At 35.2% G+C, this 23,355-nt stretch overlaps 1 pseudogene; it reads right to left on the bottom strand.

The window, feature by feature from the left end:
- LOC101100424 overlaps positions 1–23,355 on the bottom strand; it is a 35,448-nt pseudogene that overhangs the window by 3,108 nt on the left and 8,985 nt on the right.

Genomic DNA, 23,355 nt, shown 5'->3' with positions numbered 1-23,355 from the left:
CCTCACCTCCTCTCTCCCACTTTTAATTAACAGCCTGCAGAAATTCAAGAATACATTTGTATTCTACCCATATATCAATAAAATGTAATGAGAAGGAAAAAGAGAGCAAAAGAACTCTCCAAAATTAAAAATATGCATGCAAGCATAAAGTTTTTAGAAACCTTGCAATTGTTGAAGATAAGAAATCTCCTTGAAAATAGAAGAGATCAGTCCAAGAGGTTCAGTTTTCAACTGATCAAATTTCCAGGAGAGTGCTGACAAAGTGGAGTGAAAAACATTCCCCCCAAGATGAACTTTTAAACTAAATTTCCAGAACTGAAGGGAAACACATGTCTTGAAATAGGAAAGACTTTTCCATGACAAAAGACCCGAACTTAGACATCTGTGAGCAATTTCAGGAAATCAGGTATAGAGGATTCTAAAAGCTTTTCGTAAGAGAAAGTCATATATGCAATGTGATACCACTAGTTAGGGCATGCCATCAGTTCCACAAGCAGATGATAGAGTAATTCTTCAAAGTCCTAAGTTAAAGTAAATTTAAACTTAGAATACTTATACCAGCCAAATTATTGATCATGGGTGAGTATGAAATTAAAGATGTTCATGTGTTAAGGTACTCAAAGTCTGTCTCTTATACAATCTTCCTCAGTAGAGAAATCAAAAATAATTAATTATACTAAGAAAAAATGAGGGGAGTTTGAGATTATATAAATCACCTAAATCTTCATATAAGTAGCAGAAAAGAAATGGAGAAAAATCTAAATCTGATATTAGGCAAATAGCTGTAAATATACCTCATTTTGCATGAAGAAAACCATCTTTAGAACTATACATAACCAAGTTTAAAAGGCACTGCCTCTGATGTGTAGAATTAGGAGTGGAGAAAGACGGCTAAGAAGAGGGAGATGATGGTTAATTCTCATAGTGAAGGCTTTATATTACTATATGACTTTTGTACTTAGGGTTTAAAAGAGAAGAAGATGGCGACTGCCGGGAGGAGTGATGCAGAGAGTATGGAGAAGGTGCCTGCCAGTCTCTGTCTCAGAGAGCACCCAAGCAGGCCCCCAGAAGTGTGTCAAATCAGATGCCTGCCCCTCAGATCCGTGCTCCTAGACAAGCAAAGTCCAGGTGCCCCTCCTAGCAGCCACTTCCTGCTGGGCCCTGCCCAGGTGAGTGCAAGCACTGGAGTCCTTTAAGAGCAGTTGTTGGACAGCAGCGGCCTTGTGGGTTTCCTGGATTCGAGGCCCTGTTGGTTTCTAAAGCTAGATGTCTGGGGGGCTCATGTCTCAGGTGCACGTCTTAAAAGTTGGGAGTTCTTGATGGAGGTACAAACCCTTAGCTTCTTAGGGAAGAACTCTGGGTTTTCAGTTGCCTCTCAACTGTGGGTTGTTGGACTAGAAGAGGGGCTTATGGCGGGATTGTGTCCCAGGCTCTCCTACTCCCTTTGAAGTGGATCTTCTCTCAATTTTTCAGACATGGACAAGTCACACAGGTTTTAGTTTTTAGTTTTTTTTTTTTGTTTTTTTGTTTTTTGCGAAGGAAATTGTTCCATATGTGGCAGTAGATTTAATATGTTTGTGAGAGAAGGCGTGTTCAGGATCTTCTTTTGTGGCTAGCTTGAGCCAGACCAGAACATGACTTTTATGCTTGGGGATATATTGAGAAAAACAATAAAGCTGGAGGAGAAGGATCAATTTTCCTCATTTGTATTATCAGTCAACATATGGGTAATTTTCAAGGGGTACAGGAGTGCTGATGCATAGGGGCACATGTACCCCAATGTTTATAGCAGCACTTTCAACAATAGCCAAATTATGGAAAGAGCCTACATGTCCATCAACTGCTGAATGGATAAAGAAGATGTGGTTTATATATACAATGGAATACTACTTGGCAATGAGAAAGAATGAAATCTGGCCATTTGCAGCAACGTGGATGGAACTGGAGGGTATTATGCTAACTGAAATAAGTCAGGCAGAGAAAGACAGATACCGTATGTTTTCACTCTTATGTGGATCCTGAGAAACTTAACAGAAGACCATGGAGGAGGGGAAAGGGAAAAAAAAAGTTACAGAGAGGCAGGGAGCCAAACCATAAGAGACTCTTAAATACTGAGAACAAACTGAGGGTTGATGGGGGGTAGGGGAGAGGGGAAAGTGGGTGATGGGCATTGAGAAGGGCATCTGTTGGGATGAACACTGGGTGTTGTATGGAAACCAATTTGACAATAAGTTATATTAAAAAAAAAAAGAATGTGAAAAAAAAACCATATGGGTAATTTTTATATTATGGTGCCTGTATCTTTGAAATCTCTGGAATAAGAACTATCAAATTAATTAGTATACTAACTCTCTTTGTCACCTTAGTTTTTAAGCTAAAAACTAGCTTAAACATAAATGTTTCCATATTGCCTATAAAGTGAGTATCCTAGTGACTAAAATGTACCCCAATAATTAAAGCCTCCATGTCAGCAACATTTAGACAGCAAGATAAATAAGTGAATTATCAGAAGTAAGCATCTAGCCATATGTTTATGGAGATCTTATTGGAATACTCCACAGTCGGGGTGCATAGACTGTAAGAGTGGGCCTTCAGGAGCTGGCAAAAAACAATGAATTTGCTGTGCACAGTTAGGTCAACACGTTGAAATTTCCAAAGACTTTGTTTAAATTTCATGCGTCTGTGCCATGTGATTTAGGTCCAGAGTAAATATTTAAATCCATGAACCCTGCCCTGGTTGATAATTCCTTCAAATATGCCCATTGACAACAAAGTAGATTTGTTCTCACAATAATAAATGTTGGGAGACACGAGGGGAGTTACAAATGGAAAGGCCTCTTACTAATGGACCTTGAGAGCTTACAAATCTTTTCTAATTCCGAGATTATCAGTGACTCTATACATGCACCACTCACAACAAAGGAGTTAAAGATAGAAAACTGAATAACCACTCTTTTTACCATAAAAGGGGTACATATTTGAGGATTATACAAACTAAACAGAATCAGCCCAAGACTTATCTATCACAAATTGACACCATAATTTTGTTTTTTTGCTTTGGAAGTAGGATGGTGGTGCCTTTAAAAATGCTTCAGTTCTGAAGGGAATAAAGGACCCTTGTTAGCCTTTTCTGCCCATTTATACTATGAAAGATAGTGTGGTTGTTACACTGGCTCTACAAGATGGGCTTGATTGGAAGTCACTTCTGCCCCACAGTGGACTGTGTCAACATGTACTCTGAATTCAGTATATGGACTTCAGTAGCTGGTTCAGAATGACCACACAGTGATTGGTTATGTATCATCTCGATATAGAGTATCATTTCTAACCAACCAACTCTGAGAGAGTGTAGTGAAGATGTTCATGTGTACATATGATCTTCTTTGAACAATTATTTAATACAGAATAAGGGACAATGAAAGTTTTTTGCCTATGCAATTGAAATTTAAGAACTGTTTGAAAACAGGTTAAATGTGGATACAGCAAATTGTCATTAAGTGAGTGCATAGGTACTGTTTAGAATTAAGGAATGCATTGTATGGAGTCACTGTCAAAGAAACAATTATAATAGGCTACAAAGCCTGCTAAAAAATAAAACATTATAAAAGGAAAGGACAAAAATTGTAATACAGTAGGAACTGAGAGTCTAGAAATCAATATGGTAGCATGTGTAGGAGAAATATTGATAAGAAAAAGAAAAAAATAACAAAGAATTATGTTGAGGGGGCTTTAAAACAATCAGTTGATTCGATAGGGGTAGAGAAAAATCTCTAAAAATGTGGTAAGGACAAAAATATTCCTTTCAATTAGACTGATATATTTACACTATTAAAGTATCTGTTTATTTTAGAAACTGTGAGGAAGACATGAATGCCAAAAATATTACCAAAATAACTTGAAAAATGGATTTGGTTAATATCATAATCCTTTTCAGAAACATAGCTACCTTCCTGATTCTATGATTTCCCATGTTGATCTACAGTAATTAAAACATTGTTAACCCATGATTTTCTTTTCTTTAATGTAATAATCCATGCTACAAAGTTAGATTTTTACCAGTATCTGGAATGTACATGTTGCACTGTGAGAAGTGATATTCAATGTCAGAGTAAAGTCTAATGTATGTTTCTTTCTGTGTTAATATTTTATGGATTTTTTTTCCCTGCAGTTAAAACATGGCATGTGAAGTTTTGGAAAAAAGAATTATTTAATTTTTTTGAAACATAGTTTTCTTTTACAATGGGTGACTATTACTAGGTATTGCACATAATTAGGCCAGATAATTCATTTTGTAAATATAATTCTCTAGGTAAGAAAACTGCTGACTTTTTTTTTACATTTTATATTAGAAAAAATGAAGCATATACAGAGCAAACAGAATAGTGTACTCATCACCAGTTTCAAGAGTTATCTCACTTTTTTGTCATTTTTGTTTTGTCTTTCCCCTCATCATTACTGTAATTTTTAAATAGCTTTTTGAAGTAAAATTGACAGACACTGAAATGCACAAATGTAACCCAAAACCTATCAAGATATAAAATATGTCTATCATCTAGAAAGCTTCCTTATGTCCCTTCCCAGTCAGTCAACTGGCCCCATCCCCACCAAGGATTAATTTTGCTTGATCTAGAACTTCAGATGAATGTAATGATACATTTTGCACTTATTTGCATTGGCTTCTTTCACACAGCATAATGTTTATGAGATTCATCTATGTTGTTGGTGTATATTAGTGATTTGTTCCTTTTTCTAACTGAGTAGCACCCCATGGTAAGAACATAACACTATTTGTTTGTTTACTCTTCTGCTGATGGACATTTGAGTTACTTCCAGTCTAGGGTATTAGGAATAAATCTGCTATACACATTCTTGCGTAAATCTTTTCACGAGCATATGTTTTTATTTCTCATTTTGTATGCCTAGGAGTAGAAACGCTGAGTCAAAAGTAGGAGTATGTTTAATGTGACAAGAAACTGACTGGTCTTTTCCCAAGGAGACTGTACCATTTCACATTCCCACCAGAAATGTATTAGCATTCCACTAGCTACACATTCTGGCCAGTGCTTAGTGCGGTCAGGGTCTTTAATTTAGCCATTCTAGTGGGTGTCTAGTAGCAGCTTGTTAAGGTTTTAATTTGTGTTTTCTGCAGGACCAATGATGTTGAGCACTTTTTCATTTGCTGATTGTCTATTCAAATATGTTCACATGTGAACTCTTGGTTTAGTGTTTTGTCCATGTTTAAAATGGGGTCGTTGGCCTTATTTATTGGTAGTAGTTATGTATACTCTCTGGATAGAAGTCCTTTGTCAGATTTATGTTTCACAAGAGTTTTCTCTGAATCTGTGCCTGGTTTTGAACTGTTTGTCCTGCTCCATTTATTTATTTGTCTACCCATATGCCAGTACCACATGATTTTGGTTACTGTAACTTAGTCACAAGTTGAAGTCTGGTAATACAGATCTTCCAAATTTGATTCTTGTTTTCAAGATTGTAGAATATGGTTAAACATAGTTTTGCATGTAGCTAGCTTCCTCCTCTTATTTGCATATTTATATATGTTTTAAACATAATTTAAATTGATAAGTATTCATATTAGAAACTTTGGATTCCAGATAAAGAAACAGAAGGAATTTGTGAAAATTACTGCTAATCCTCACTTAACTGGAACATATCTAGAGAATATGCAAAAACGTTATGAATAAGGGCAAGTTTATACCTAGAGTTGGCAGGTGAATGATATTGTCAATTAATCTGGTGTTTTAATAGCAGGGTTTTAAACAATGATGTGCTGGGAGATATATATATATATATATATATGTATATATATATATACATGTATGTATATATATATATATATACACGTATATATATGTATATATGTACATATATATGTATATATGTATATATATATACACACACATATATAGTTTTATAATATTCTTTTTATGATTAATACAGCCTTATATATTAATATATTAATTATAAATAAATTGTATAATTACAAGTAGTTATATATATTTGTCCATGCAACAATTCAATCAATAAGAGCTCACACTGTCTTGCTAGTCAAAAAAGCTTTGATGTGTCACACTGGGTTGTAAATATGTCCTCTTTGTGAAAATTCAGAAAAGAAGAAAACATTAGTGGGATTCTAATTGTATCTCCCTTAGCTTAAATTCTTAAATTCTACTTGGTTGAGAAAATCAGGATCTGTTGGGTTTTAAATGTAATGACTTAATATTCATAAAATAAATATTGCCAGTGTACATGTGAGTTTGCAGAAAAATGGGGGATACACTCTAGGTTTTCAGCATGAAAATGTAGTGGCCTGAGTGAGGTATAGAAGGAGCAGTCATGCCACATGGAAAAGCATTACTCTACCTGAGAAGTTTCTATTTCTGTATTTTTAGGACAGTCCAGAGTTAGGGGCAGTCCCCTCTGCCTTCTCCATCTGGCACTTTACTGTTGTGAGTCTGTTGTCACTACCCTCTTCCCTTTCTGTTCAGCATATTGGCTCAAGAGTCAGCTGGAAGTAATGAGCTGCCATGGTGCCAGCAGCCTCATTACTACCGAAAGGCTTGGGATCTGCTCTTTGCTCCTGTATCTTTGAATTTCTAAGTTTGGGGGTTGTTTTTCTTGATTCTTTGTGGGCATATTTTCTTGTCGCAAAGGCTAGACCGTGGACTTTTAGCACCATCCCGGTTTTTAGCAATGAAAGATTTGTTTTTAACCTGTCTTTGAATATTTCTTTGGTCATCAATGTAGAAAATTGGGCTTTGGGTAGGTGAAAGGTATCAATTCGTACCATCGGTTCGAAGTGAATTATCCACGTTTTATAATGTGTAAGGAAGACTTTCTATATTGGATTAAAGAAATACCCATGGTAATTCCCAAACTATTACTCATATTCATTCTTAGATCAAAGAGGAGAAATATTGTGCTTTTAAAACTTTTTTCTGTAGTTAAGCCTATTCTTATCTTTAATATGGGCAACAATTTTTTTTAAAGAATTGTACTGTTGAATATATGTTTTTTATTTAACATCCTAATAAACCTTGCTAGGTAGATGAAACTCAGTGTCTTTCATGATGACTGACAGAAATTAAATAGTTAACAATTATTTGGCTTCTCTGAAGTCCTGGGAATTTATAGATAAGAATTAGAACCCCCATATCTTAGTTTCTCCTTTATGCAGAAACCAAGTCAAATTCTAAGAAACATTATTCGTTTGCTCATAAACAAAGGCGAACATTTGAGCTTATCACTGGGATTCAGGAAAACTGTCACAATTGTTATAAAGTAGAAATAATGAAGTTAAATTGAGTTATTTTTTTTTTTAGGAAAGTTCACTTTCCTCCTTGAGCATATACTGGTTTTCTATTTGCTTAATTAATTTCTATCGTAATTATTGGCGATTTTAATAATTGGTATTTAATCAAAAACTACCTCATATTTTAATTTAGCTTCAAGCTTATGTGAGTAGCATAGTGGAAGAGATGTCTTCCCAGCAAAGTCCTTGGTTGATCCATCTTTTGTGTTGTATACATTGCTTACCATAGTGTAGCCATGTAGTGATTGTTTGGGGTGTGTTTTCTGCAATAGCAAATAAGGAAAATGGAGTTACAGAGGATCCTGGATATTGTGTCAGAGTGTTTGAATTTCATTGCATAAGCCATGGGAAGTGAGGGCAGTTTTTTTTTTTTAATGTTTATTTATCTGTGAGAGACAGAGAGAGAGCATGAGCAGGGGAGGGGCAGAGAGAGAGAGAGGGAGACAAGAATCTGAAGCAGGTTCCAGGCTCCGAGCTGTCAGCACAGAGCCTAACGCGGGGCTTGAACTCACAGGCTGTGAGATGGTGACCTGAGCTGAAGTCGGATGCTTAACCAACTGAGCCACCCAGGCACCCTGTGAGGATGGGTGTTTGAGAGGACACTTAGTAAAGGCAACATTTGGGATACCTTTTCCTGCAGTGGTGCATAGGCTGTATTAGAGATGGTAGAACATGGAAGTGACAGTACCAGTTTAGGAGGCTGCTACATAAAAATAATTCCTTCCATGCACACTGTGACCCAGGTTAACCAAAGTTCTCATTGCTTCTCTATCATCCTGTTTCTCTGGGTTTTGTCTTTATTTTTTCTTTGTACCTCCAAAATTTTGTTCTGGCAGCTCTTCTTCTCTACACTTGAGAACCTTCCAAGGCATGAATGAATGTGATGCCCTGATGAAGTACTACCTCTTTCACTAAGACTTTGCTGACACCTTTAATTGGTGGCTTTTATTCTTATCTTTGAAACCCCAACACTGTATCTCTATTTTTTAAAATTTTTATTTATTTTGAGAGGGCGGGGGAGGGGCAGAGAGAAAGAGAATCCTAAGCAGACTCCACACTCTCAGTGCAGAGCCCAATGCGGGGCTTGATCCCACAAACCATGAGATCGTGACTTGAGCTGAGATCAAGAGACAGGCGCTCAACCAACTGAGCCACCCAGGCACCCCCATATTGTATCTCTGAAGAGAACATGACATAATTTCCTGTCTCTGAGCATCTGAGTTGCAAGGAGTTAAGTCATTCACATGTGTGTTATTGTATGCTCTCATCCTGATGGTGTGCAAGACCCTTCATATTGTGTTTATTTTATTTTATTTTATTTTATTTTATTTTATTTTATTTTATTTTATTTTATTTTATTTTATTTTATTTTATATATTTTATTTTATTTTTCCCTTTCACCCTAAGTTCCTCTCTGGATCTTGCATGTGCACTTTAGGGCAAAACTGGTTATCTAGGAGCTAATAAATCGTTTGATCACGGGCTCTCGCTCTTCAGAAGGATGACTGGGAGTATCAGGGAAATCTGTTCCATTTGCTTATAAATTTCACAAACACCCCGGGGATCTAGCAGTGGAGTCTGCCGGGAGTGCTGGATCTATGTAACATCTGCCTGTGCTGCATCTCACTATAGTTAGGACTGGTTTGCAGCATCTCTGCATCAGAGTTCCTCAAAGAGCACTGAGGAGTCCTGTAAGTCCCATGAGGACATGCATCAGGGAGGAGAGGGAGACTACTCTTTTAAGTGCTTCAGATAAGATGACTGAGACTTGGTCATGAGATTAACAGCAGAGATCTTAGTAATGACCCTGAAGAGTGGTTTGGGGGTAGTACGGGGATATTGAACTGCTTGGACAGTGCTCAAGAAAGTACAGAAGAAGAGGAAATGGATGCAGCAAATATATACTCCTCTTTGGAGGAGATTTGTGGTAAAGAGGAACAGAGAGTCTTCCCCCAAATGCCTTTCTAAACCAGAAAAAAGCATGACGGAGAGAAAACCCAGATCAGTTTTCAGTCTTACATTTTGAATGACAAGGAGATGAAAAAACAAGGAAGAAGTCGCCAAAAATAGAAACAATAGAGTTGATTATAATATAATGCTTTAAATGCTGTAGGTATTTTTATTATTTGCTCCCTCATTTATACTCCTATTTCTAAGGAGAACGGCTACAATGGGGAGCTTACATTACATACAGGCTTTGGGCTAGGTGGACATTGTAGTTAGATCATTCAGAAAGATAATAATACCTGTGATTTGATATTTAAATAAGTTAGTGTAACTGACTTGCTTTTCAAGGTAGTAAAAAGTTTCCCCTGTCCTTGTGTTATGTGTACCTGCTGATGTTTAGGGGTCATGAAAGTAATGGCAGGTATTATTTTTTCTTCATCACTCTGCAGTGAAATGAAGTGAATGGCCAGAATGAGAATAGTAGACTAATAATGTTTTATTGGAATGATGGCTTTAATAAAGCATTCCATTATTATAAAACATCATCCAGGGTTGCATTATTTTAGTCACTCAATAGTAAAGGGAAAAGCAATTCATAATTAAATTAGTGAAACCTAGCACCCGACTGACCTTTCAGTAATTCATTTTATGGCTGAACTGTAAGATAGATATAAAATGCTGTATGATCTTTGACATATATTATGGATTTAAATAAATTAAATGGAATTAATGTAATACACATGCAGTTGAAAGAGTGTGGAGATAGGAGTATTTTTATGTGTCACCTTCCTAATTAGGCACTGAAGTAGGCTATTAACAGAGGATCACATAGTTGCCGTTACTTGGCATGAGACAGGACTAGAGCTTAGGGGAAAGGCTTCAGTTGAAGGTTCTGTTAAAATCTATCAGGCTTTATTCCTGACCTGTGGTTCAAATTCAAAGTATAAACAGAAAGGGGAGTGTCTAGTTTTTACTATCAGCTTAGGTCTTCGAAGAGGTTTCTAAAACTTATATCCTGTTTAGATTAGTTCATTAAGAACCCATTATATTGTATCACAAGAGCAATTGTCATTGATGACCCACTTTTCTTTCTGTCTGCACATTTACTTGATCCATTGATATTGATATCCATTGATATTGATATCCATTGATCTGTTATAGGTATCCATTGATCATGGATAGGTATCCATTGATATCCATTGATCAATATCCATTGATACTAGTACTGAATATGAATATGAATTAGATTTGTATATGATAATAAAAATATATGGAATAATTCCTTTTTTAGGACCCAGACCATGTTATTGTGATTTTAGCTTGGTATTGCTCTGGCTGAGGTTTTCTAAACCTTAGCTTAAATAAAAACTGATTTTGTTTCCCCCTATTTTAAAAATGTCTCAGGACGCCTGGGTGGCTCAGTCAGTTAAACATCTGACTTCAACTCAGGTCATGATCTCATGGTTCTTGAATTTGAGCCCCACGTAGGGCTGTTAGTGCAGAGCCTGCTTTGGATCCTCTGTCCCCTTCTCTCTCTTCCCTTCCCCTGTATATGTTTGCTCTCTCGCGCTTTCTCTCTCAAAAAATAAATAAACATTAAAAAATTTAATAAAAATGTCTTTAACGGGATATAGGCAGAAATGTCAAATGGGCAGAAATGTCCGTCAGTGGTAATGGGTGTTTCGCTGGCCCATTTGAAAGATAATGGGTGTTTCGCTGGCCCATTTGAAAGTGTCCTGATTCTCCTTGGGTTGGTGAAAGATTTGGACAAAATTTCTTGCATCTACTTCATTTCTTTCCAAGAATTTTCAGCTTGTGCTAGATACTAAGGCCACTCACTTGAAAATGTTACACCAATGGCTGCACATTAGACTCACTTGGGAAAGTTTATATTTAAAAAAAGTGATGGCCTCAGGGCATTGGTACTTTCTGTGCTGGATACCTGGCATGTTCTTCCCTGAGTTATCTCCATGTGGATTAGCCCCTCACCTCCTAATCTTTCCTCAAAAGTCATTTTCTCAGTGAACATTCCCATAACCCTCCTACTCACCCACTCATTTCTCTTAGTTTATTCCCTTCCAGTATGTTTCTGTGAAGGGATTCATCTGTATTGTGTTTGCTACTTTTCTAGTATGTAAAATAGTGCCTGGAACATAATAAGCATTCAATACGATTGACTAAATAAAATGAATGAATGATGCAGAGTATGTGGGGAGTCACGGCCAAGTGTAACAGTATCTAAATGAGGTAAAATGTGTGGTTGTGCACCATGACTTCCAGTCACCCCCAATCACCAGTTTCTAAAAATCACTTGAAGCTCTTATTAAAAATAAAGATTTTCTTTCTCTTTTCAACTGTGCAATAGAAAGTGAATTTCTTTAAAATGTGATACACCATTGTTATTTTAATTAGATTTAAAAATTATTACAAGTTGAACATATCTTCACCATCAGTATTTCCAGTGTTTATAGTTCATTTTGTCAACTACTTTGCCAACGTATCTATTGGGGTTTTAGCCATATTCTTAATAAGCATTTTCTACATTAGGTTAATGACACTTTTCACTCTGCAAGTATTTTCTTACTTTCTCCTTCATCTTCTTGGAGTGTTTTTGATACGCTGAAAAGTGTAATATTCATATTAACCATTTTTCATAATTCTGCCATTCTTCCTAAATTTAGAACTTAGTTTCCTTCCAGCTATAAATTCTTCCAGTATTCTAATGGTTTATTGTCCCACAAATAATTCTTTGTTGAAGATCTAAATATGCTATACTTACTGAATAATACTATTTTCTAAATATCTGGCATGATATTCCCTCCTCCATTCTCTATGAAATTAATAATAAGGGACTATATAAATGTAAGTTACAGATATAGATAGATTCTAGTATGATAGGCTGGAATTCTTTTACTCTCTCAGTTGACCTGTTGCTTTGTTCTTGTTTGCAGACTAAACTATTACAATTATAGCCTGGTAGTATATTTATTACCTGACAGAGAAATTAAACTTTTTTCTTTTTTTTTCAAAATTTTAGCTAACCCAAAATGTTTATTTTCTCCAAAGTATTTAAAAATAATTTTTGTTAACTTAGAAAATATGTTTTCAAGTTTAGTGGTTTTTTTTTTTCAAGTTTAGTGTTTCACATTAAACTTTTAAATTATTCTGAGAAAAATGGGCATCTTTATAATATTTAATTTTTTCATTAAGAACATGCATGTCCATCTGATTCACACCTAAGAGTACTTTTTGTAGTATTCTTCATCTAAGACCTGTGGGATTTCACATTACTATCAGTCACCCACATATAAATACGTTTGACTTGTACTCAACGCAATACGTTCCCCTCCGTTGTATTTTTTTTTTAAGTCCTTCAAACTTCTCTTCACTGTCCTTACTATTTACTGTTATTTTTTTCTCCTTTTTCTCCTCCCTAATACAGACATTCAAAATCGTTAGGGGAAGCTTATTATGTCCTAACATCACTTAGCTCTGTCATGTCAAAAGTGATAAATAGATATCATTCTTGAATCAATGAAGGATAATCATGGTTCCTTTACTATGATAGAGAAGTCATTGAAAGTGATTTGTCCACCATTATTATTCAAATATGGTAAGATTTATTTCACAGATTCTCAATACAATATAAAAATCTGATAATAAATCATTTAATATTTTGCTTCACTTACCAAGCAAATTACTAGCTATTTTTCCTCAGCTCACCAAGATAGATACTACATTTTACAATTTGCATTGCTTTTTATTGTAGGTATAAAAATGAAATCCTTTAAGAAGATTTATAATGACAAGATAACTACAGTGTAAAAACAGAAAGGGTTCAAGCTTTATGACACACAACTTAATTCAAGGTTATGAAAATAGAAATATTGAGGCTAAATAAACATCTTTCATAATCATATATTATGCTAACACAAATAATCTTTGTTGAAAAGAATTTGTTTTTACAAACGTAAGTCTGAAATTGTTTCCATTTAAATAATATGCTTGAACTAGTACAAAATTTGGCTAAAAAGAACATTTTTTACGGGGTACATAAATATAATTTTATGATAGAACATTAAGGGTTTTCCATAACAGGAATTGTAAGACATATTCTTAAGTCTACTTTATAAAAAACATAACTTTACCCAGGTTTTTATATATTTAAATTTTTTAATGGAAAAATTCAAACATATATAAATGCACTAAGATTTAGGGATAGATAACGCACGAGTGGGGGAAACAGAAAAACCAGGTTACTGTGGATTACAGAGAATTCCCTTGAAGGAAAAGTGACATTATAGTTGAGAAGAGATATTAGCCATTATCCCAGAATGAGTTGGTTGCAATTTGAAATTATGCTAAGTGGAAAAGTTCATGTCTAAACATCTCCTTGTTTGAAGAAGCTCATATGTCAAGTTTATAACAAAGTCATGGCCTATTTTTAGTTTTAAGGATTCCCAGCACAGTCACGTGCTAGATGGGAAACTTCTCTTTGGCCATCAGTAATTCAGATAGAGGTGAGAAACATGTCCTAGACTGGGTAAATAAAAATGTTTCATTTTAGTAATGATAATAAAAATTCTATTATTTTAGCCATAGAAGGGGTAAGACCATCTCTCAGTTCTAATAACTGTAGAAGTCCTTGGAGAATCAACACATCTAGTCTGATTTGTAGGTTGGAGAATAAACTCATTATTGGTAGTAGTAGGTAGCATCGCCTGCACCCAAAGGAGTGGATACTTTCTATCAGCAGTGGTTTAATAGTTGCAATGCATTTATACAGTAATTTCCCCCTAAAAAGTTCAAATCACTTCGGCACAGTTTAGTCATTTATAATTAGAACTTTTAGGTAAAGTCAGAAAGCAACTGAGCCCTAAATGTATATTTATAATTCTCTAAAATTAACACCAAGACCTTGAGCAAACACAAGTGGGAGGCAGTATGATATGTAGAACAGTTTCCCTAGGAGAGTTTTATATTCTCACTTTTCATTTTGATGTAGTCTAAAGCAGGTGTATTGATAGAATGGGTTTCGTTTGTTTTGTTAGAGGAGAAACTGGTGGGCTCTCCAAACTTGTTCATTTATCCCACCAAATATATGCTGATTCACCAGGCAGCCCCCATTCCGTACTCTTATGGGAACCTTGCCTCTGCTTCAGGAAATGCCTAAGATCATAGGTAATATGTGATAGTGGTGATGGAGTTAATCAGGTAGGTACTATTGTGGAATTATAGATTCAAAGAGTTTAATACCCATGTGGTTTTCTAGATAAGCTGAATCTTCAGATGTCACTGGATTTCATATAATAAATTCTGTCTCTTGCAAGTCAAATAAGACAAATTTAATGCCATCCAAGATCATTCACTTTCCTTGCTGTTTCTAGGTTTTACCTGGCAAGAGGCTGTAGTGTTTTTAAGAGTTCCAAGCCTACATTCCCTATCGGAAGTGACTGTAAGGTCTGTAGAGTTCTAGGGATTTTCCGCAGGGCAGGAAGCAGTTGGCACTTTATTGGGTTTATGCCTTTAACATAATCCTAGTATCCTGGACCTAGGGAGCAGTTCCTTTAATTCAGTCCCAAGTTAGGAATTTTTCAGGCTGAGGACATCTGGCAGGGGATTGCCCATTCCTCAAAGTCCCTAAAGTTTATTTGTAAGATTGTAAAGAAGAAAATGTCCACTTAGTGTTTCAGCAATTTTACTGTTTTAATTCATGCCATGAGAGTCAATAGTAGCAATGGGAAATATAAATAAATAACACCTCCTTTTGTGTTTAATCATTCACCAAGTCTTTACTGAAACTTGGTATAATCAAAACGTTGTCCTCTGTACTCTGGGAAAGTAGATTGCTAACACTTACTTTCACATCAAGGAACTACAGTCTCCTCTAGACAGAGAGAGAGAGAGAGAGAGAGAGAGAGAGAGAGAGAGAGAGAGAAGCAAACTGGTAAATATAAAGGGGAATGTGATAAATCTCGTAACTGAGAAAGAAACAGCAAAAAATATAAAGAGGAAATTAATTCCAGTTTGGGAAATCAGAGAAACATATGAAAGAGATAATTTTGAGTTCAGCCTTGAGAGGTCATTAGAAGAGAAAAGGCAGAAAGGATATATAAAGCTGAAAGGGAAAACTCATGAGCAAAAGTATGGAGGTGTGGAAGGCCACAGAATGGTTAGGATCTGGAAAATTACCTAATAACCTGGAAAGGGGAGGACATGCAGTAGACATTGATATTGGAGAAGGCAGATGGAACTTGTGATGATTTCCCTACGCCATCATGAGGATCTGGCACTTGCCCTTAGGCCCTAAAGAGATATGGAAACATTTTGGAGAAAGGAGTGACATGTTCTGAATTGTCTAATGAGAATGACTGTCTCAAATATTGGTGTAGCCAAAGCAGAGAGATTAGTCATGAGGCTGTCACATAATGTAAATAAGAGAGGCTGAGATTCAAAGCGAATGTAAATAAATCACCTTCTCCTAAGGTATAAAGAATTGAGCAGAAGATCAGTCTAGATGAGGAGAAATATGGAGGGTGAAGGAAGGACTCACTTTATAGGTTCCTTCAACCTTCTTAATGAAGTAGCCAGCAAGGAAATTGGATAAGAGGTAAGTTTGAAGGTTTCCAGGAGTGGTTTGGAAAGAAACACAAAACAACTAATCAAAATGTGATTTGATTAATATCGTGCTAAAAAATACAGTGCTATCTCAATTTGATGTAAAATGGGTCAAACAATCTTCTGAAATTCAGAATGGGGGGTGGTGGGTGGGAAGAAGCCAGGGGACACTGTAGGTATGCTGAATCATCCAGTACACTGTGAGGGAGTGGCCCCATAGAAAATGAAAAGCATAGCCATATATTTCAGGATTAGCTTTTTGAAGAAGAGACTCTATTTGTCCATGAGTGGAAATGGCAGGATTTACTCACCGGTGAATAGCAAGACTTCTGTTGAGGAGTAACTCTGGTCTTGAAATCTCTGAATTTTCAGTCTGTCTGGTGCAACCCTCTCTGTGCTTTTCTTTCCTACTTCTTCCCCTGTCCTCTTGTGCTGCCCAGTCCAGTGTGTTCTAGCCCTTAAGTATTGTTTTTAATTGAGAGCTAGACAAGATATAGATAAAATGAATGGCCATCTGATGGTAGGATACACTCATCTTCATATTCATATTAAGGTCTTGTAATGATGAACAGCAACTAGACAATGGGGAGGGAGGAGTCAGAGAGAAGATGCTACTGTAGAATTGTGTTTGTCCTTGTTCAAGTGAGAGGGAGCTAACATAATATGGACCTACTCTGACTAGTCACTGTGTGTGGCACTTTATCTCTTCTAATGTTTCAGAATGTTTCCCCAAGCTTATCTTGCCAGTTAGTAATACTGATTTGGACTAAGGTTTGGACAAAGTCCATTTAATTCGAAAGACCATGTTCTTTCCATTATACCACACTGACATCCATGTGAAGTGTTAGTGTATTTTTAAAAACCTAGTACTCAAGCTTTTCTTAAAATTTGGAATCATTTTTAGTAAAATGATTTATTTGTATGTTCTGATACACTCTTATTTTTTAGGGTCCTATTACTGTAAAACTTTGAAAGTATTTCCAAGAAGATACAAAATGATGATTATTGTTATTGCCAGGACTCATGCAATGGGAGTTCACTGGGATTTCATTTTACCCTGTCTATTAACCCTATCTTCCCTAAGGAGAAAAAAAAATCCAGTAAAACAGCACTCACATTGACTCATAAACTGTGTGGGACCACATTAAGTCAAATGTGATTTTAAAAACGTCTGCTAAGAAACTAAACCAGCTAAACTGGCTGCATAGGTATAAGACTTTTCTCCCCTCTGAAGTGCCAATATTGTAGATTTCTTCTTGAAGAAACTTAACAAATTATCAGGCTGTGGCAAGACTATTCAACTTCCCATAAAAATTTCTTTGTAGCCTATGCTACTGTGAATCATTCTCCTTTATTTCTAATAAGACATTTGCAGACAGAAATCATGTTTAAATTTAATCATGTACCACAGTGCCACTTCTATATAGGGTCCTGGATCATGTGATATGTGTTAACTGATTACCCTTCAGTGGTTTGGTCTAGTCATCCCTCCAAATGCCTTCCTTATGCCTTAATATAATCATGACAAGAAAACCATCCTTCAAAATGAGGTGTGAAACTTCCTAGCCAAAAGCACTAGATGTCTAGAAAGGCTTAGGCATTTATACATGTAGGAGAACACTACTCGGTCTTCACTGAGGGTGCTGTGTACCCCTGGCAACCTTGATATTCTAGGAAGGAACAAGATGTGCCTAAAGCAAAGAGGCTGGATTCACCCTGGGCCAACACCCATCCACCTTGACTAGTGTGAAAGACATATTCTCTGATATTTTGTGATTGACCTTATGATCTTTAGCATCCTTGTATGAAGCTACCTTACAACTGTCTCAGGGATGCTGCTGAGAATATATGCCTGAAATTACTCAGCACGTCTCACAGTTCTGATTTCAAACTGTTCATTCTCTGGTTTCTATGTTCTTCTAGATAGCCTGCTTTTTAGTTAAGAGGGATGGCATCAGAGCACTTTGATTCTTGGTTTTCCAGGAATTTGTGGTATCTTCCATGTTTACAGTTCTTGTGGTCATTCATGTAGTCACCTCCTTGTAGGGCCTAGGAACTGGGGTAGGTACTGCCCAGATAGAGGTAATTAAAGCAAATTGATTGTAGCCTCATAAGACCCATTTTAGATTTTTGAACTCCAAAAAAGTATGAGGATAATTTTGTGTTGTTTTAAGCCACTAAATTTGTGGGAATGAGTTATAGCAGCAACAGGAGACAAATACACCTTTCTTTTCCTGTAAAACTTGCTTTTCTGGCTATTTCAGCACATTCCGTGCATTAAGCCAATCAGTCATTTTTGCTAGAAATTGACACTTTTAATCAGTTTTGTCCTGAATTTGATTTGAACAGGTGGCAGTTTAATTACCCTTTTGAATATATGAATCATATCATTGTCACATGTACTAAGATCCGAAGAAAAAGCCATCTAGCAATATTAATTATGTGAGAGGATGACTTTTTTCACATTTGAATTATGTCCCATTATTTGGATTATGTTGCTTATAAGATTATTAAGGATAGAAAAGCATTGTGTACTGTGAGTTATATTAATAAAGATGTGATATGGGGTACCTTGTATTTTATTGAATAACATTTATTATAAGTTAAAGAGGAATATTACTGTCTATAGTCTGACCTTAAAAACCTGTTTATTTTTCTATTTATAGGATGACAGTATTTCAGTTTTCATGAGGGACCAAAATAATTGGATCTGTAACCAAGGATGATAATTTTTCTGACTGACTTTGAGATGAAATGAAATTTAGGGTGTATTAAGAGAATATATATCAGGACCATACACACATATTTATATCTATACATATCTATTAAGATCCATATGTTTCTCATTTCATTTGAACATTAATAGGCCTAATACTAGATGACAAGCATTAGAGCAGTTTAACATACGGGTATTTATTCATCCATTATAAAAAGATCCCTATCTTATTTTCAATGCTGAGAACTAAGTTCATCTGTTGGTATTCTTTTTAAAGGTATTTGACAAATTTTGGAAATGTTGAGGTTCAGTAGTTGAAAATAAGATTGTTATTACACAACCTAATAACATCTAATATGGAAGAATACAAATTTTCTGAGTTTCTAAGTTTTTAAAGTTTGGTAATTACAAATATACAATTTATTAATATTGATGAGTATCATCAATTGGGTTGTGAGTACCTTTTCATACAAGAAATTGTAATCTTCATTATGTGAGGATTCATACTTTCATCAATGATTTTGCTCTTTTTGGAGAATTAGAGGAGAAAGTGTGTCTATAAGGATACTCCATCTAAAATGCATTAATTTAAAACATATATCACTATGCAACCACATTAATTTATCTCTGTGTTATTATTTTTTCTTGCTACAGAGTTTTTCAACATCTTAAAGTTATATAATTTTAAAATTCTAAAAATAATTAAGTTAGAAATCAGTCTTTTATAGAGAAATGTATTATTTGGGAGGGAAATGTGAAGAATGTACTTTGCTCAAGGCAACCTTTATGTTGATTAAAGAGAACTCTAATAGTCATATGTGGCAATTATAATAAAATAAAACACATATAGAGTCACAACTCTAAGAGATTAAACCCCAAGAGGGAAAAATTCCACAAAGAAACATAAAACAACATGTCCTTCTCAACTTTATTTCTGAAAGAAGGGGAAAAAGATTCTCTTTATTCTTTATAATCTCAGGCCAGCTGTCACCTCGGAGGGAACAAAATTCATATGATTATGTTAGCCCAAAGAAACCCTGAACACAGTCTGAAAATTTGGTTTAAATTCAAATCTAATTGGTAGTGCTGAAAACTTTTGATAAAAACCGATGTTTATCTCCTTTGGAGAGGAAAGCCTTAAATATGAGCCTCAAAGAATTTCCATGGATACAAGTTTTCCAGAGGAAAATGAACTCACAATCAAACTTCTCAAAGTAAACGAGTGAAGAAGTCATCATGAATAAGAGTCATTAGGAATAGCCAATAACCAATTTATCCACAGAGGCTGTAGTTATGAGGTCTGTCACATACAGGATCTAAAATTAGTATATCTAATACATTTAAAGAAATCAAAATAAAGCAAAGAAGAAAGCATATAAGGAAAGAAGAATATATGCTAGGAACAAGAGATCATCAAAAGTAACCAAGAAGATTGGTGAACATGAACCAAAAAGTTTGTTGAAATAAAACAAATAATATCTGAGTTTAGAAACTCAGAGCAAGGGCTAAGCATCATAGCAAAGTAGAAGAGGGAATTAGTGAGATAAAATTTAAATATGAAAAAATGAACTCAAAATGCAGCACAAAGAAACTTAGAGAAAACATCACTATTAATGATGAAACAATTAAGATTTCCCTTTAGAAAGTGAAAGTAGTCAAGAGTGCCCACCAATGCTACTTCTCTTCATTGAACTGGACCTTCCAACCAGTGCTGTGCAGCCAAAGGAAGGAAGAATGAATGAATGAACAAATGAATAAATAAATTCTTTAGAGATTTAAAGATTGGAAAGAAGAATTTACATTATCATTGTCTATACAGAAAATACAAAATAAGATCAAATGCATTATTTGACTTAATAAGGGACTTTGACAAAATTAATAGATACAAACTAAGTATAAATAATCAATTGTATTTCTATATACCAGCAATAAGCAGGTATCTTTTAAAAAAACATAATTACCTACAAAATAAGTAGCATATAAAACACACACACACACACACACACTGAGAAAAAGTCTGCTAGAAAGAGATTCACAAAATCCAGCTGGGTGACAAATATATGACAAAGTCAATGTCGTTAACAATTACAAAAATGCAAATCAAAGTTATAATGAGAAACACAATACCCACCAAATAAGTAAAATTTAAAAGTCTAAAAATATAATGTTTGGGTGAGGATGTGAAACTTTTTGGAAAACAAAAACAGTTTGGTTTTCTCTAGTAAAGTTGAAGATACTCATTGTCTCCTATCCGGTTCATACAGACTATATAAGAAACAGTTGAACAACTTAGAATTGTGTCAAATCATACAAATGAAATTAATAAAAATGAAATATCAATGGCCAAGAAACAAATGTATAAACAAATGCTCAACCTCACTAGTAATTAAATATATATTGAGATATTACTTTCACCTCTAAAATTATTAAAGATTAAAAATAAAAAATATCAAGTTTTATCTTGTTATCTCTTTTATCTCTGTAAAATGAATATTGCCACAGACTGCATATGAGAGTGTTAATGGGTACAACCTTTCTAGAATGTAATTTGGAAGTTAATACAAAAGCATCCCTATCTTTTGGTTTAGTAATTTGACCTTTTAATCTAGGAAGTAATAATAAGCAAGTACAGAGATTGACCTACAGGGATGATTACTGAAGTTAACTTTTGAATAGCAAAAATAAATAAATAAAACTTTAAAAATGTATAATAACAGGGAGATATTTAAAATTTTTTTTTTTTTTTTTTTTTGCATATCCACACTCTGAGCCATGTTTCACCATTCAGTGTTATGGAGAAATTCTCACTATGGATTGTTACATGACACAAACTGGTTAGAGTAAAAAGCATGTATAACAGGATTCCAATGCTATTTAAATATCATATACCTGCACAGAAATGGTAAAATTGTATAAAGCATGTATAGCTATGTGGTTAGATAGCAGGCAATTAGACAATATATTCCTGGTATTTTCCAGATATTCCACAATACTATGTGGTGATTTTATTCACACAGAAAAAAATATTTAAAATATATAGGAAAATCAATATTATATTGTATCTCTAATACCTCAGTATCTATAATACCTCACCTCTGTTTTCTCAAAGTTTAGTGCTTGCAAATGTTGTCTTTGAGCCTTGGTTATAGATTGTGTATGTATTCCTGATTGCTTTGCATTGGGAGAACACTTTTCAGTTCTCTCCCAAACATATTTTTATGTAAATTCCACCTCATTTATAAGTTCCTATGTATTGAGAGGATCAAAATTTTGGTGAAATATTTTGTGATTAAAGGTGTCACAACTTCCTAAAATATAAGGAACTCCTTGTGCTACAGAAGTAGCTTTATAAATAGTCCTGTATAAGATGGACCTCTTCTGCATTTGTTCAATTTGTTCAGCAGTTTGGAAAGTAGGCAGAGCAACAGGTGATGTGGAAATTAAAATAAAAGCAAATCTCTTAGTCAATATTTGATGTGAAGGAAATAGCAGCATAATATAAAACCTAAATTTGAGTTGTTACAGCAAATAACTCCTTTATTTCTGCTAACAAAATAACTAAAGCTCAATTCTTTAATGTATGCATTAAGAAATGAAATTCTGAAGAAACAGCCACTCATAGATCCTTGTCACTGGGGCAAAGTTGGATTTTTATTATATATTTGTAATATATCCTAGCAAATGTATCATCCTAAATCAATTCACTTAATTACTGTTTGTAATGGGCTGAATGGTGGTCCCAAAGATATCAAGTTCTAATTCTGGAACCTGTAAACTTTATTTGGAAAAAGTCTTTTTTGAAGATGTGACTAAATTAAGGATCTTGAAATGGGGATGCCATCCTGTATTATCCAGGTGGGATCTCCATGCTAGAGCATGTATTCTTACAAGAGGGAGGCAGTTGACAGGGGTGGGGATGGGGTGGAGGGTGGGGGAGGGGATTTGGAGCATACCCATAAGAGGAGGCAATGTGACCACAGAGACAGATTGAAGGAATGGAAACCCAAACCAAGGAATGAACACTGCAGCCACCAGAAGCTGGAAGAGGCAAGCAGGAACAGATTTTCACTTAGGGCTTCTGGAGAGAGCATGGCCCAGATGACACCGTGATTTCAGATCTCAGGCCTACAAAACTCAGACAATATATTTTTGTTTTAAGCTACGTAGTTTGTAGTAATTTGTTACTGCTCCCCAGGAAACTGATACATGGCTCATACCGTAAACATAGGGATATCAATGACCATAGGTGGTCCTTCTGTGTTTCCTCCATCCTTCCCCCACCCTGGCCCAATTTCTGTCCTGTTGATAACATTTATTGTTTATGTTTTAATTTCATATATTTCTCTACTAAGAGGTGTGGACTCTGCTCAAGGATTAAAATGTTGAATATTGGATGCTGGGCTGTGTGCAGGTGATGGGCTGTTGAGTGCAGAAAACTCATATGTGAGGACAGAATGGTCCAGAATCCCTTCCCTTGCTGCTCATCTGCCCCCTCTGTCACCCCTTCCTCTTCCATTCATCACTTTATAACTTCTCTTCTCCCAGCCCCTCCTCACCTTTGCTCAGCCAAAACATCTCTGGAAAAGTTTAAAGTCTCCTTACACAGAGAGCCTGTTTTCTCGTCAACTGTTTTTCTCCTCTCATGGGGAGACAAAAACTATATCTCTTATCTGAAACAGTGAGTCTTTTGCATTTATACTTCAGTTCCTCACTCTTTTCCACTCATTGTTCTTTATTTTATGTT

Source organism: Felis catus, chromosome D4 (assembly GCF_018350175.1).
Source record: "Felis catus isolate Fca126 chromosome D4, F.catus_Fca126_mat1.0, whole genome shotgun sequence".
Classification (NCBI taxonomy): domain Eukaryota; kingdom Metazoa; phylum Chordata; class Mammalia; order Carnivora; family Felidae; genus Felis; species Felis catus.
This window is presented reverse-complemented; position numbering and strand designations above follow the sequence as displayed.